The sequence below is a fragment of the Apodemus sylvaticus genome, chromosome 20 (genome assembly GCF_947179515.1).
Source record: "Apodemus sylvaticus chromosome 20, mApoSyl1.1, whole genome shotgun sequence".
In the NCBI taxonomy this organism is placed as follows: Eukaryota; Metazoa; Chordata; class Mammalia; order Rodentia; family Muridae; genus Apodemus; species Apodemus sylvaticus.
This window is the reverse complement of record NC_067491.1, coordinates 16,445,181-16,457,248: the sequence shown is the minus strand read 5'-3', so window position 1 is coordinate 16,457,248 and position 12,068 is coordinate 16,445,181. Positions and strand designations below refer to the sequence as shown.

Sequence of the window (12,068 nt, the reverse complement as noted above, 5' to 3'; positions counted from 1 at the left end):
CTCACTGTAACAGAAGCCTGTCTAGGCAAGCGGGCCTGAGCTATGAAGAAAGGCAACTAAGCCGGGGCGTGGTGGTGCATGCCTGTGATCCCAGCACTTGGGAGGCAGACACAGATGACCTCTGTGAGTTCAAGGCCAGCCTGGTCTACAGAGAGTTCCAGGACAGCCAGGGCTACAGGAGAAACCCTGTCTCAGCCTCCCCACCCGCCCCAAAGGCACGGAAACTGAGCCAGGAAGCAAGCCAGTGAGCACTTCTCTCCTATGGTTTCCTGCCTCTGCTCCTATGAGTTCCTTTCCTGACTTTCCTCCAGAGTAATGTTACCTCCTAGGGTGAGCCGATCAACCTTTCTTTCCCTCAGGCTTTTTAACATGGCGATTATCAAAGTAACTGAAAGGAAACTAGAACTTGTGTTTATCCTACAATAAAATTGGCTACACGTTTGGGGCAGGGAAATGACTCTGCATAGAGGTACTTCCCGTCAAGGCTGGTGACCTGTTTTATCACTGGAACCCGCAGTGTAAGGAAGCATGTGATCCCCTGAACTGTTCATTGATATCTCCATGTGCAGCCGTGGCATATGTACTCCTGAGCAGACACATATGTATATGCTTGTGCGCTGAGCACAGACACACACACACACACACACACACACACACCATATGCACACATTAAAGCATTAAAGAAGGCTGGAAGCAGGAGAGATGGCTCAGAAGTTAAGAGCACTTACTGCTCTGCAGAGGACTCAGGTTCAGTTCCTAGCACCCACATGGTGGTTCACAACCATCTGTAACTCCAGTTCCTCACCTCTTCTGACATCCATGGGCAGCAGGCATGTACGGGACACACAAAGACACATGCAGGCAAAACACTCATACATTTATTTTACTCTAAAAGCAAGATAGGTTGTACATGTATACAGTGGTATTTGGGCATGATTCCCATATGAATACCAACATTCATGGATATTTAAGTCTCTTAAAGGACTTCTTTTAGTATTTTATGTGTTGATATAGCAGTAAGAATTCTGTTCCTGTTTATCTAGGTCTCGCACAATAGCTTTAGTTTCTTAATATTTTTCCAGGCATATTGTTGGCTAGCAGTACTTTGAATATTTCATGTCATTCTTTTCTTGTGTACAAAGTTTCTGCTGAGAAAATTCATATCGAATAGGACCTCTCTTATACATGTTTTCTCTTGATAGTCTTAAGATCCTCTCTATGGTTCCGGCAGTCTGATTATGATTTATTCCTGTAAAGTACTCAAGCTCCTTTCTTGTACGTTCATGTCTCTCTGATCTTCAAGTAGGTCCTCTGCTTCCTTCTCATCCTGCATGTCCAGCAATGTGCCTGGGGTTCAGCTCCTTGGTGCCAGACTCCTAGGATCTCCTCACTTGTTGTTCTCCTCTGCCCTGGTAAATTCAAAATTTGTTGCCTGTTAGTTTTCCTTATTCTTTTTTCTGTTTTGGAGGCAGGGTCTCACTATGTAGCCCTGGCTGGCCCAGAACTAACTATAGTAGACCAGACTAGCCTCCAATTCACAGAGATTCACCTGCTTCTGCCTCCTGGGTATTGGGACTTGAGTGTGGATCACAATGCCTGGCAGGTTCACTGAATCCTTATTTTAACTTTTTATGGTTTGGATGGGTGTCCGCCAAAAGCACATCTATTGAAAATGTGGTTCCCAAGTGTGGTGCTATTGAGAGGTGGGAGAAATTGTAGAGATGCCTTGTAGGAAATTATTAAGTTCTTCTTAGCCTGCTAAGGGGATGTAGGATTTAATTTGGTCCTCTCTCCCCTGCCTGCCTTGTGTAAATGGTTTGCATCAACACATGCTGCCAGGAGCTGCCAGGCTGGGTCCTCTCTGAAGCATCCTAGGGGGAAGAGCATTGCTGGGGACAAGACTTGGTCTTGCAAATGTAAAAGTTGCTTTCCGGGGACTGGAAAGATGGCTAAGCGGTTGAGAGCACCAACTGCTCTTCCAGAGGTCCTGAGTTCAAATCCCAGCAACCACATGGTGGCTCACAACCATCTGTAATGAGATCCGATGCCCTCTTCTGGTGTGTCTGAAGACAGCTACAGTGTACTTATATATAATAAATAAATAAATCTTTATAAACAAAAAGTTGCTTTCTATAATAGCATATGCCTATCTTGACTTTAAATTACTCTGAGGCCAGAAGCTGCGGGCCTCTGGATCTATTGACACTTGTTGCTAAGAGCAGGGTTTACTGTTATTGCTAGGGCTCACAGCATCTGACCAAGAAGTCCTTCACTGCCCCGGCTGCTTTGTGAACCAGAGAAGAGGAAAGGAAAAGAATTAAGATGCTTAAACAGGCAAATATGCACAGACACATATACATCCACACACATTTACCTTTTCATTCATGTTCTCATTAACCCACATCGTTGTCAGCCCAACCATCTGTCTCATACTCTCCACCATTGTTCATGCTTGCTTATACACCTACACACACACACACACACACACACACACACACACACAACATATACATGAATGGATAGATAGTGCAGGGACACCCAAGCCAAACCATCTAACCAACAACTTTACTTCTTTTCGCTGGCCTTTTTATAACTTCATAAACAAAAAGTTCTTTAGAAAATTAACTAAGAGATAAAAAGGGAGTCACAGAAGGATGTTGACATTAAGTTCAAAGCAGTATTTCATTCTAATATGCTCATTGTAAGATCAAAGCAACAGTTTTTACATGCCCTTGCCTTATCATAGTCCACACCTGTGGTTTTATCCTTGGACCCAAATGTTGTTCCTTGAACACAAATTTGGCCCAAGTCTATTTCTCTTTTTAGTGAGGAGTGGGCAAATTCTCTTCTTGATTCTGACATTAGTACATCTTTCTAGCAAAGCAACTAGGACCATCTCTTTACACTTTCTTCCTAAAAGTATTTGAAGTCAGGAATCCTAAAGAATCATTAATTCATCTAAAAAGCATTAATTCAACAAAGTTCATCTTTATATTGACACACAGGAAATAGGGTGGGCTAATGCCCAGGGATTACTATATTAAATAATGACATGACAGGCATATTAGCTGCAAGAAGCAATCCCAGGATGAAGTCTCTCTGGGACCCTGCCATCAAACTCACCCATTGCAGACCATGCAAAAATGGTGGGCCACATCCAGGAAGGCCACCTGCTAGCCTTAGCCCATCCTAGAGAGCTCCTGACAATGTGCACCCCACCAAGGCCATTCAGTATCAATGTCAGAGATCTAAAGCCATAGAACTATCTAACCATGAATGGGAACCTCAAAAATTGTAAGTCAATTTAAAAAAAAATATGCCCATATTATGTTATACAAAGCTAATACATACCTGTTTAAATCTCCTACTCAATCCCTAAGGCAAGATTTTCAATACACAAATATATATATATATATAAATATATAAATATATAAATTTATAAATATATATATATGTGTGTGTGTGTGTGTGTGTTTCAAGACAGGGTTTCTCTATGTAGCCCTCACTGTCCTGGAACTCACTCTGTAGACCAGACTGGCCTCGAACTCAGAAATCCACCTGCCTCTGCCTCCCAAGTGTTGGAGTTACAGGTGTCCACACCCGGCCTCAAATATATTTAGTTCCATAACTGCTTTGTTCTTTCTTACAGTTTATATCTCTGTTGACATTTACATTTCTTAGCCGGACGTGGTGGCGTATGCCTGTAATCCCAGTACTTGGGAGGCAGAGGCAGGTGGATTTCTGAGTTCGAGGCCAGCCTGGTCTACAGAGTGAGTTCCAGTACAGCCAGGGCTACACAGAGAAACCCTGTCTCGAAAAACTAAAAAAAAAAAAAAAAAAAAAAAATTTACATTTCTTCATATACAGATTTCTTGATTTTTCTTAGTTGTCTGTGCTTTTAAATTTGTAAAGCATCCTTTTAATGATTTTGAATTCTTCAAGTTGTCTTCTGGAAACTGGTATGTGTGTGTAATAGTGGTTTGAATATGTTTGACCCAGGGAGTGGCATTATTAAGAAGTATGGCCTTTTTGGAGGAAGTGTCACTATGGGGTAAGGCAATGAGATTCTCCTCCCAACCATGTTTTCTAGTGGCCTTCACATGAAGGTTTATCAGTTCACCCTACACCATGCCTGTCTGGACACTGCCACACTCCTGTCTTCATGGACCTATAAGCCTCTGAACCTGTAAGCCATCCCCAATTAAATGTTCTACTTATAAGAGTCGCCTTGGTCATGGTGTCTGTTGCCAGCAGTAAAACCCTAACATAGGAGTTGTTACCAGAAGTGGGGTTTTGATGTGATAGGCCTGAGCTTGCTTTTGTTTGAAGAAATGTGGATTTTCAAATTTTGTAAAGCAGCAAAATGTTTTAAGTGGCGTTTAATGAGGCATACTAGTAGAAGCATGGAGGACAGTGTTCCTGAGCATGATTTGAACGGTAGGGCCATAATTCAAGAGGTTTCAGAGGACAAGACTTTTAGTATGTGGCCTAGAGACTGTTTCTGTGGTATTTTGGTGAAGAATATGGCTGTTTTATGCCATTGTCCAAAGAGTTTGCTTGAAGCGAAGGTGAAGAGATTTAGATTAATTGCATTCACAAAGAAGTCTCAAAACAGCCTGGTATAAATTCTGTTATGTGGTTACTAAAGTTTATTCTTATGAAGAGCCTTTTAATAAAAAGTAACAAGTATAAAAAGAAAAAATACAAAATGTATGTTTCAAAGAGTAAAAAGGCACTAGGAAGTGCAACGTACCTAAGTCCTGTGTTCAGGGAATAATAGATCAAGGGAGTGGTGATTTTGGAGCAAGATCACACCCAGCTAAGTTTAGGTCCAGAGCAAGATCTACTAGAGAAAAGCGTAAGTCAAGGTATGGAGAACCACACTTTTAATTTCAGCACTTAGAAGACAGGCATGCAGTTCTGAGTTCAAGGTCAATCTACAAAGCAAGTTCCAGGATAGACAAGCATAGGCAGTGAAGGAGTTAGAAAACAGAAAGCTGGTGATAATATAATAGGACAAGGGGGCATGTTCCAGCAAGCAGCAGGACTCAGCAGCTTCATCTGGGAGTGCTATAAACTATGGGGACTTTTAAAGTTGGATTAAATGTATTTTGCATTATTCCATCACTAGTTATGGCTCCATAGACTCATGTGTGTGTTTGAACAAGTCTATGAAGACCAGAGAGTGCAATGTAGTGGTTTGAATATGCTTGGCCCAGGGAATGGCATTACAAGGAATGGCCTTGTTGGAATAGGCATGGCCTTGTCAGAGTGTCACTGTGGAGGTGGGCTTTGAGACCCTCCTCCTAGCTGCCTGGAAGCCAGTCTCCTCCTAGCAGCCTTCAGATGAAGATGTAGGAGTCTCAGCTCCTCCTGCACCATGCCTGCATGGATGCTGCCATGCTCCTGCCTAGATTACAGACAGAAACTCTGAACCTGTAAATCAGCCCCAATTAAATGCCCTAAGAGTTGCTTTGGTCATAGTGTCTCTTTACAGCTATAAAACCCTAACTACAACAGAATGCATGCATGTGTGTAATCCACCTCATCTTTCCCTGAACTCAGTACTCACTGATTGCCCAGAATGGCAGGCCAGAACGCTCTGCCCTTCCTTCCCAACCCTGTGCTAGAATTACAAACATGAGCAGCCAGTCCACCCCACCCCCATTGCCAGTGTTTGTTTAATGATAGTGCTGAGGGTCTGAACTCAGGTCTTCGTGCTTGCATGGCAGTCAGTTTACCAACTAAGGCATCTTCCACACCCAGTTTTAAATGAGGGTCTTACCTTTCTATTGTAATATACTACCCTGACCCCCCCCCAAAAAAAACAAAAAAACAAAAAAAAAACAAAAAAAAAAAAACAAAAACAACATCTAAGAGACATCTAAGAGGCTTTTTTTTTTTTTTTTTTTTTGCTCCGGTCATAGTAGAGGACAAAAGACAGCAGGAGTCTAAAGCTGATCACATTGCATCCAATCAGAAAGCCAAGAGATGAATGTCTGTGCTCAGCTACCTTCCTTTTTATTCAATATGGGACCATGACCCTTGGAATTGTGCTACCCTCTGTGGTAAAGTCTTCCTACCTCAACTAACCTAATCAAGATAATCGCTCAAAGGCATACAGAGTCTTATCCCCAAGTCCTATCTCAAACTAACAATTGAAATTAATCATCACAGGTCATGTCTCCACTTTTGTCTTAATTTTTGTTGAGATTTCAGTATTGAAGAAATCAACCATCTTTCCCAGTCTTTAGAGTCTAATTTTACATATGAAACTTCCCATAGCCTTGCTAGAGAATCTGGGTGTTTTGAAAACGTTTTCTGAGAAGGGGACCTCTTTGGACTTGTACATGTCCTTTAAACATAGAAATTTGTTAAGATTTCAACTCAGGTTATTTTATGCTATGGTAATCACAGCACCAGAGCTGCACCTAGTGTCTGCATGTGGTACTACTGACTTGGGTATATTTTCCTTTCATAACTATGTTAGTGCTTGGACTCAAAGTAGTATTTGGAGAAAAAGAGCAGAAGGAAGGAAACAAATAGACTCTCCTGGGAATGAAATAGTCTGACACAGAAAGATTATAGTCAGTTACAAAGGAATAAGATTGATCAGCGTTAGCTCAAGGAGAACATTTCCCTCAGTATGCTTCAGGAGAGGCTAACGATGAACAAGACACGTGTTCAGGCCCCACTATCCTGTCCGAGACAATGAATGCTGGTACTTTTTGAGGCATCACATGGGACCTGAGGCTTTAGATTTACTTGCCACGGGACTGGACCTACTATACTTTACCTGCACGTGTCCTGACTTAGTCTAGCACTGGAATTTTCCTCTACACAGTGCTATGTAAAGAATAACCTTAGGGCTATTCTGAAAGAAAAACAGCATCAAAATCTCATTCCTAAGAATCATATTCCTTGATTTCATTTGAAATAAAAAAATTCAATGCAAGGGTAGCACTTTTTTAAAGATTTATTTATTTGTTTTATGTAAGTACGCTGTCACTGTCTTCATCTTCACACACCAGAAGAGGGCATCAGATTTCATTAGAGATGGTTGTGAGCCACCATGTGGTTACTGGGATTTGAACCCATGACTTCTGAAGAGCAGCCAGTGCTCCCAACCGCTGAGCCATTTCTCCAGTCCCCACAAGGGTAACAGTCCCCACAGGGGTAACTTTTAACTCATTTTTCAACTTACATTATCTTTCTTCACATTTAAATTCTCTGAGCAAAAGAATGTTTTAAAATAGTGTTTTTGTCATGTTTTAGGAGAAATATTTAAGATTGTTTTCTAGCATTTTCAAGGCATAATAGCTTAAATTGTCTAACATACATTTTATATAATAGGTTATTGCACTGTGTATATGTGTGCACACACATGCATGTGCGTGAAAATGTTTATTTAAACAACAAACAGTAGAATAGAAGATGAGTCCTGCATATAAGAGCCATATTAGAACACATGTGTAGTCTCTGAGGCTCAACTTGGCTGTATCCCTCTACTAAATTGTGTTAATCATTTTCTTGGACTACTTTCTTGCATTACTTTCCTAATACTAAACCCTTACACATTTGTAATTTTGCCTTCCTGGGAAGGCATATAAATGGAGTACTGAGAAATTTTCTAACTTCTTGAAGCCAAGATAACTTCATGACTCATATATACTGGTATACCCAGTTAAAACCCAGTTGTTATCAAGCTACAAAATGTACCACTGTATGACTGTATGACTTATTCTGGATATTTGAGTTGACCCCCCTCTTAAAGATATTACAATACTATTCTTGTAAGTATCTCCTACATGAAGACAAATTTCTCTGGCACAGACATCACAAGACATGTTAGGCCAATCCACATTTCCAACTATCCTGTTTTCTACTGTACCATATCTGAGCCAAAATACACTACGTAAGCAGTTTCTCCACCTTACAGTTGTAAAATAGCACTTGTGATCTTAATATCCATTTCCTAGATTTCTGATGAGGTTGTGTTTCACATTAATGGGCTGTCTGTGTAAATTCATGTTTGTGTCAATTCATGTTTGTTGTTCCCTCTACCCGCCTGCCTTTCTGTGACATGGGTGCTGCATAGCCCAGCCTGAACTTGAACTCATGTTTCTTCTGCCTCTGCATCTCGAACACTGGGAGTATAGTTTAGCACCACCCACCTGACTTGTTACTCAAGGTTTCAATTAGACTTTCCCTATTACGATAAATCTATACTATCTGGGCACATGGAGGATGGAAGCATGGACGCTGAACAGAGGTAAGCAGACACGTGGTAGAAATTACAACAGAAAAATGGGATGATTAATATGTGAGCTAGCAGGGAACAGCCAAAGCTTATGGCCAAGGTGTTTGTAAAGATAAGTAAGTCTCAGAGTTGTTATTCTGGGAGCTTGCGGACAGAAAGAACCCCCGCTTTTACACTGGAGACCAAACCTAGGTCATTATGCATCCAAATATTCTATTATTGCTGTAGCCTCAGCCCTGTTATAAACACTAGTCTTTAGTGAGTTGTATATTTCAAATATTCTTCTCCCAGTATAGGACTTCTTTCCACTTTAAATTATTATTAGTTGTTAAGGATGGTGGCTCATTAATGTCAATTTCAGGACTGCCAGGAATTAAGGAGACCAGCCTGAGTTACAAAATGAGTTTCAAGGGAGTCTGGGATACAATATAAATCTGATTTGAATAAGCAAACAAAATACCCAAACTTCTGAAATCCAAGGTCATTTAACTTTTTAATTATATTTTTTTGCCTCTAACGGCAGGTATTTATTTGGCCCACCAGAGTTGATATTTATATACAGAATGAAATAAATATCCTGTTGTAACATCTGCCTCTCAGTACAGTCAGTCTTCAGCAATTCCCACTGTACCACAAATCAGCTTCTCGGGCATGGTTTCTATCTGTCCATCTGTTCCTGTAATCTACCTACTTAGTACAGCTCATGGGACCTGGCTAAACAGTCCGACGTCATCTTTATCTTCTTGGTACTCACTTGCCTCCAAGCTCCCATATAAAGTTCTGAGCCAGGCTGTTACTTACTATACTCTGTAAAAAAAAATCTCTTGGATTTTAATTCAAATAATTTAGGAGAAATTGTATTATAATACTCTCTTCCTAACAAAGCAGGTGCATTGATTTTCATTCATCTTAATGTCTTCCAATAAGTTTAGCACTTCCAGCAAAAAGGACTTTGCAAATCGGGCGGTGGTGGTGCACGCCTATAATCCCAGCACTCTGGGAGGCAGAGGCAGGCAGATTTCTGAGTTCGAGGCCAGCCTAGTCTACAGAGTGAGTTCCAGGACAGCCAGGGCTATACAGAGAAACCCTGTCTTGAAAAAACCAAATCCAAAAAGCAAACAAACAAAAAAAGGACTTTGCAGGTCACATTAGCTACACTGGTTTCTAAATTGATTCTGTACATAGAGCTTGCTCAGTTTTTGGTTCTAATAATTTACACTGTGTATTTGCAAATGATTCCTAAAAATAGTTCCTATCTTGATTGCAAGATCTACATCTTTATTTCTTAAAATGAGGAGCCCACGTGGGTTTTGGTGCTCATAAACAACAGCACTAGGAAAGCAGTCAATATATAGTTTCCACTTCCTCAGACAGCACAGTATGTTAGTCTTTATCTCATTTCTTAGACAGCGCAATGCTTTCTTTCAATATGCAGACACATTGCACATTCATCACTTTTATCACTGGGAGAAGTATCTTATTTCCTGGTTCAAGAAGACAAATCTATACACTTTCACCTAGGGCTAAGAGCAAACTAATCTACCGTGTGCACTTAAGTCCAGACTACTACATTTTATTCAGAACCTAAGACAGCATACATTCATTTAAAAACCAAAACCTTAAAATGAGAACCCGTATAGTGGGTCTCTGCTACTTTGTGGGTTCTTCTTCACACACTTTGTCCCACCCATGTCATGTCAGCCCTATCACTAGATAGGAGAGAAAGGAGGGAGGGGAGAAAAAGATTCTTGAATCTAATTTCTCTTTTCTTATTTCTTCTTTGCCACTTCCTGGGCTCTTCTTTTTCCCATCCTTTACCCCACCCCATTTCACAACCTATCACTTGTCCATGAGGAAACATCTTATTCTATCTGGGGAAATTCAGTGTTATAAAATAGCTATTGGAGTTTATGGTTCTTTGCCCTAAGGAATAGAGAAAGAAGGAAAGCAGGGAAAGAAACCCCTGAACCTAATTTCTTTCCTTTTGTTTCTTCTTTGAGCAATACTACTAACAAAGTGCAACCAACCCCGTTGAATGAACCACCAACCTCCAAACCTGCCTCTTGGGGGCCCTAGCATTCATATACCCTCTGAAAAGTCCCTAGAATTCCAAACATTACACAATCGCAGAAACTATCTGGAGCTGGAAAAACTACACCTCTGCTAAACCATAAGACAAATCAATCTGCTGCTGTGGTCAGTTTGAAACAGCTTCATATCCCATTACTTGGGATTAAAACAAACAGACAAAAAAAGAACAATATATTTCTATATTTAAAAAAACTAAAATTCCAGAATTCTCACGTCATTTCTCCATTAATTAAACCATTAAATATACTGGGTATAATGGGAAATTATAAACAGACATTCAATAAAATAAGAGCTTTTAGGGTCAGTGCCCAAGGTTTTAAGGGGACCTCTCTTATTCTTTATACAGTAGTGGCTTTGCCTTTGATGAAGGAAACAGTAGCAGCTGAGCAGCCTTACTATCTGTGTTAAATTGCATCTCTCTTTTAGCATACACCATAATTGTACTTCTCCTTAGAAACCTTCATCTGTAATTCCTGAATGCACAATGAATCCACTCCTTCCCTAGGTTATCCCTACTGCCCCTGTGGGCAAAGGAGCATAAACTCCAATAGCTGCTTTCATAACACTGAGTTTTCCGACAGAGTGAGATGCTTACCCACAGACACGGGTAGAGATATGATGCCTGCACTTGCTGTTCTGCATGTCACTCCCTGGCTCAAATGGCTTGCACTTTCTGCTTCAGGTACTTGAGCTAAGCTCCCAAGGCCATTTCCTGGTGCAAATGGTTATGGTAATGAAATGGACATGAAATGGTAATTAGTGGTAAGAAATTACCTTGAATATTTCTTTTGGACTACACTCACTGGTCCACTGGAAATTTTTGCAATATCGCCTGCATAACCCTGGAAGTGTAGGCCTTCTTTTGGTTTATATTTAGAAAAAAAATTGTCCTTTAGAGATGCCTTGCTCACAATTCTATTGCAAATGATCATATTTCCCACAATGGAAGCACTGGACTTTTTGACATTGGAGACTTCTAACTATGGCTTGACATAGTATATTAGCATGATACACATTAGGACTAATATTGGTTGTGTATCTTATCCACTCATCTGCAGGCACTATTTATTCATAGCTTTAATGGACTAATAACTTTTTTACATCCAATATTTGTATTCTCATACACCAAGGTTTCTATCAACCCCTGCCTTACACCAGGGTTGATGCAGCTTGGTTCACAGGGGAGACTAAGCTTTGTAAAGCATCAGTGAAGGCTTCTTCAGAGCCTTGTATAATCTTTGTAATGACATGGTGGACCTTTGCCCAGGCTTCTCAACTTTGTCCCAAGCTCTTAAAGCTTCTAAGTGACACTGTTCTAAAGAAGCATCATCAGATTGCATCTCTTCTTATCCCTCACCCAGCAACTGGTCTTTGACTATGTTCACTCTCCTCACTGTTTTGCTGTTCAGTATCTGCAGCTTCTTCTGTCCACCATGTTAACCATTGAAACTGCAGACCAGCCTCTAGTACTGCTGTTATCAGTCCCTTCAAGTTTTGGGGAATAATTTTGAGTAACCTAGGTATCTAAAATTTGTTCTACATAAGGTGGTTACATCCATATGAAATCACAGCCTCTTTAAAATGCCTTTAGATCTATCATTTCTATAGGACACCATCCTATCTTATCATAACTTTGTTTCACACCATTAAAAAAAAATGCTGGGAAAAATAGTGATCTCATAACCTCCGGCTGCCCCTCTCCTGCTCTGGCAGGCAG

General features: G+C 40.6%; 1 protein-coding gene across 1 annotated transcript in view; it reads right to left on the bottom strand.

Moving 5' to 3' along the window:
• Window positions 1-864: 864 nt before the first annotated feature.
• Window positions 865-12,068, bottom strand: part of Cpsf6 (cleavage and polyadenylation specific factor 6) — a 50,394-nt gene continuing 39,190 nt past the window's right edge. The window contains exon 11 of the mRNA XM_052165908.1: window positions 865-1,409. The gene's annotated coding sequence lies outside the window, so the exon portion shown is untranslated. The remainder of the gene's footprint in view (window positions 1,410-12,068) is intronic.